Source organism: Pteropus vampyrus, unplaced genomic scaffold (assembly GCF_000151845.1).
Source record: "Pteropus vampyrus isolate Shadow unplaced genomic scaffold, Pvam_2.0 Scaffold507, whole genome shotgun sequence".
Lineage (NCBI taxonomy): Eukaryota > Metazoa > Chordata > Mammalia > Chiroptera > Pteropodidae > Pteropus > Pteropus vampyrus.
This window is the reverse complement of record NW_011889288.1, coordinates 42,944-48,239: the sequence shown is the minus strand read 5'-3', so window position 1 is coordinate 48,239 and position 5,296 is coordinate 42,944.

Sequence of the window (5,296 nt, the reverse complement as noted above, 5' to 3'; positions counted from 1 at the left end):
CAAAAAGGCTGCTGAGTTGAAAAACTTGACTGTTGATCAACAGTGCTTTCAGAGAAAAATCTCTATGAAAATGGGGGAGTGATAAAGATGGACTCGGCTGTAAGCAAACATAATTAGTCAGGAAGGTCAGTAGGAGGAGCTAAGGCTTATAAAATTTCTTGTATGCAGCATATTCGTGAGAACATTACACGTGAGAACCCTGTTGGAAGATATCTATTTTTATATTAAAACTCTATAGTTCTAACTTCCCCTTTCTTTAACATCCTTTTTTCTTCTGTAACTATCCCTCCACCTTGGCACATAAGCCAGAGGGTGCATGTGGCTTGCCCTATCTGCATTCTCTGGGTTGCAAAACTTTCTCTTTCCCAAATAAATTCTTTTGGTGATGAAAGAACTAGTCAATACTATTTTTTAGTTGAAAACTATATAGACTGTTTTTCTCTTTGTCCTTTTTCCTGACTTCACAAAGATTTTTCCAACTTTTATCAGAAATATTTGGAAATGTTGTATGGTGCCAGTTGGGCACTAGACTTATAAGGGACATCACTTTATAAGTTATGTAAATCTCTAACCTTTATGCTTTACACCTAAAAGTAATATAAAATAATATTGAAATGTCAATTGTAATTGACAAAACAATTGCATGCAAGAAAAAGGTGTTTGTACAGTGGCCAACTCATTATTGTTTGGGTCCTGGGGACATAATAACAAATGTTACTCTCTATTCTTTGTCTCATTTTAGGGTACAACTATCCTGGCTTGCGGCTACTTCTACCATTTACAAGCAGAGGTACTACGACATCCTTGATCAGCCTGCCTGGAAGTGCCAGAACTTCTAACAGCTGGAAGCAGGGCCCAGTCATCAGGGCAGAAAACAGAGAAGCGGGACGGGACTGCAGAGAAACAATAGTTGATTTTTACCGGTCATGATTGCAAAACTGAGCCTGAGCTGCAACCTCCAACTCCCAAACCAGAGGGCCCCTCCCACATACCCTCCAAGACCTAACACCGCAGAGCCCCAGGGGAATCTGAGCAAATTCTACTGAAACTGTTGCTAACACTGACAGGGACTGAAACTGAGAGTAACAAGTGTGATTAAATATCTACAAGAAAATGAAAAATACACTTAGGCTTTATATAAAGCAGGGATCCAAGAGGCTTAGATGCCACGTACTGGAAGCCAAAAGAAAAGTGCTGTCTCTGCAACCGGCTAAAGAGAGACCTTTATATAATGAATCTTCTTTCTGGAAAAACAGCCGAATACACTTCCATTAATGCCCAGGCAGAGAAATAGTCCATGAACAACCAAAGAGAGAAGGCATCTCAGAAAGAAAGAGAAAAATCTCCAGCAAATGAGCTTACAGACATAGAAATATGTGACTTAAATAATAGAGAATTTCAGGTACTTCTGAAAAAACTCAATGAGATCCAAAACAACTCAAATCAACAATTTCAGGAAGTGAAAAAACAACTAGATAAGCAGAGCAAGGAGACTGAAACCCTCAAAAGGAACCAAAGAGGACTTCTGAAGGTGAAGAACATACTGCAAGAGCTGAAAAATGAAATAGCAAGCTTGGGAAATAGAGTCGACCAAATGGAGGAAAGGATCAGTGATATTGAAGACAGAGATCTAGAAATAAATCAGAAGGAAGGAGAGAGAAACCGAAGAATGAAAAATAATGATAGAGAAATTCAAGAACTAGCTGATTCCATCAGGAGAGGAAACATAAGAATAATGGGCATTACTGATGGGGAGGAAAAGGAGTAGGGACAAGAAAGCAATTTCAACAAATAGTAGATGAGAATTCCCCGAATCTAAGGAATGAGCTGGAACTTGGAATTCAAGAAGTCAACAGAACACCCAATTATCTCAACCCAAAAAGGCCTTCACCAAGACACATTGTATCAAAATTATCAAAAATCAGTGACATAGACAGGATGTAAAGGGGAATGAATATAAGACAAGTGCAGAAGAAAATGGACGACTGTATATATGTAACTATCCTTTACATCTCCATAATGGTAACCACACACCAAAGATTCAGAACTGAAGTATATAACATAAAACAAGAAGAACCAGAGAGAAAATCCACAAAAGCCAAACAACATAAAGAAAACAGAAACATAAGGGCAAGGAAGCAATGGAAACATCAAGCTACCAGAAAGCAAAAGATAAAATGGCTATAAGAATAGCTCATATTTTGCTCATATTTCAATAATCACCCTAAATGTAAATGGACTGAACTCACCAATAAAAATGCACAGAGTTGCAGAATCGATCAAAAAACAAAACTCAACCATATGCTGCCTTCAGGAGACACATCTCAGCTCCAAAGACAAATATAGACTCAAAGCGAAAGGGTGAAAATGATATTTCAGGCAAATGGCATTCAAGAAAAGTGGGAGTAGTGGTACTATATCAGACAAAATAGACTTCAAAATAGAAAAAGGTGAAGAAAATTAGCGAGGAACACATTATAATGATAAAGGGAATTATTAACCAAAAATACATAACACTTATTAATATCTATGAGCCCAATCAGGGAGCTCTGAAATATATAAAGTAATTACTAACAGAACTAAAGGGAGAAACAGACTAAAATACTATCGTAGTAGGGGACCTAAATACCCCACTGTCGGATATGGACAGATCATCCAAACAGAAAGACAATAAGGAAATAACATCCTTAAATGACACGTTAGACCAACTGCACATAATTGACATTTACAGAGCCTTCCATCCCAAAACAGCTGCTTATACATTCTTCTCTAGTGCATGGTACATTCTCAAGATCAACCACATACTGGAACACAGAGAAAGCCTCAAGAAATATAAGAGGGTTGAAATCATACCAACGATATTCTCTGATCATAATGCTTTGAAACTAGAGATCAACTGTAAAAAGAAATCAGGAAGAACCACAAATACATGGAGATTAAACAACATCCTACTGAAGAATAAGTGGGTCAGAGAAGAAATAAAAAGAAAGATCAAGAGATACATAAAAATGAATGATAACGATAGTACAAAATATCAAAACTTTAGGGACATGGTAAAAATAGTCATAAGAGAAAAGTTAATATCATTACAGGCCTACCTCCAAAAATAAGAACAAGCCCAAATAAACAACCTAACACTTCATCTTAAAAAACTAGAAAAGGAAGAAAAAATGAAGTCTAAAGTCTGCAAAAGGAAAGAAATAATCAAAATTAGAGCAGAAATAAATGAAATTGAAAACAAAAAATACAAAAAATAAATGCAATGAAGAGTTGTTTCTTTGAGAAGGTTAATAAAATTGGCAAACCCCTGGCTAGACAACTAAGGAAAAAAGAGAAAGGACACAAATAAACAAAATCAGGGATGAAAGAGGGGAAATTATGACTGATGTCTCAGAGATACAAAGGATCACAAAAATATTTTGAAAAAGTATATAACACCAAATTTAATAACCTAGAAGAAATGGACCAATACTTAGAAATATACAATCTTCCTAGACTGAATCAAGAAGAACTGGAAAATCTAAATAGACTGATCAGCAGTATGGAAATAATCATCAAAAATCTACCAAAAAGTAAAAGTCCAGGACCAGATGACTTCACCAGTGAATTCTACCAACTTTCAAAGAAGATATAATACCTTTTCTCCTCAAACTCTTTGGGGAAATTGAAGAAGAGACAATGCTTCCCAACTCATTCTATGAGGCCAATATTACTCTGATACCAACACCTGGTAAGGGTTACACACAAAAAGAAAACTACAGACCAATATCTCTCATGAACATGCAAAAATCCTAAATAAGATACTAGTGAACCGAATACAGCAACATATTAAAAAGATTATACACCAATATCAAGCGGGCTTCATCCAAGAGGCACAAGGATGATAAGAGGTTAGGGAGTGGGAGAGAAGGGAAGAGGTAGACAGGGTAAAGGGGGTCAAATATAGGGAGATTGGAGGATGGGTAAAAGGGATCAAATATATGGTAGCCAAAGGAAACTGGACTCTGCGTGGTAATCACACAATAGAATATATAGATGTCAAATTCTAAAGTGCACCTGAAAATTATATATTATATTAACCAATGTTACCCTAATAAACTTAAAAAAATAAAAATAGAAAAAAAACAACTCCAATCATATAATCTCATTTATAAATGCATTATGTAAAACATAACATTTAGGACAGTTTGTTATGCAGCATTAGCTAACTGATACAATAATCAAGGCACCCAAAAGTGAAGACAAATATAATATTCTCCTATTTCTCTCTCTCTTTTTTTTTTGGCTTATGTTCTGATAGTTGGAGACAGTATTTATGATCATTCTGTTATTGAAGTTTATTTTGGATAACTGGATTAACAAGTGACTTTACTAAGTGTACCTCCCAGGTAACTAAGAGAGGTTGTAAGGACCTGCAAGTTTAGCAGAAAAACTGGTGATCCTAAATCACATGACAGTGCAGTATTCAATGTCTTTTTTGAGTCATCTTCTGATCACAAAGGTGGAAGAGATTCTTGTACATGTATAGGTATAAAATAGTTGATATCGACATGGTGCATTCAACATTCTTTTGTAGAAATGACAAAATGTAGAAGAGGGGGGATAATTAGTTTAAAGCAATAGAGGAGTCACCTTTATAGGCAGAAATTAAGTGTTCAAGGAAATACAGGAAGGTAAAAGAGTAATAAAACTTAAATCACACTAACTGTTCTTCATCTCAATGAAAACAAACCCTCACATGTGGAATCTTCTATACTTCAGGGGTAGATTACAATATGAAAAAGAAATATTTTGCATAGCAATCAGCTGAGTAATACTTCCTCATATTTAAGGTCAATTTTTCCCAAAGAGAATATCAAGTGAATCTATTTATCAAATTCGCCTTTCCTTGTGGACTCTACCTGGAGATATATATTTGATAATCAGTTTTTACCAGAAACTATGGTAGGCATTGTAAACACCAAGCTGAATAAGAGAATAAAAGCAGAAGTCCAGTTAAAAACAGCAGAATATTAAAGTCTACATCATCAGTAAGAGCAGTTAAGGGAATAAAAGAGAACAAAATGATAGAGCTAAGGTGAAAAGCGTCATCTTAATGGACTTCGTTAATAGCTATAGTTCGCTACATGTGAGTAATACAACTCATGAATATTTACTCGATAACACAATAGAAAAATCTTATGTGTCTTTGGAGAAAGATTTTTTTTAAGAAATCCAAATGGCCCCAAGAAATAAATGAAAATTTCTAAATATTTTTCGTTCAAATTTGAGGAAAACTGTGAGAGTGGGAAAATGG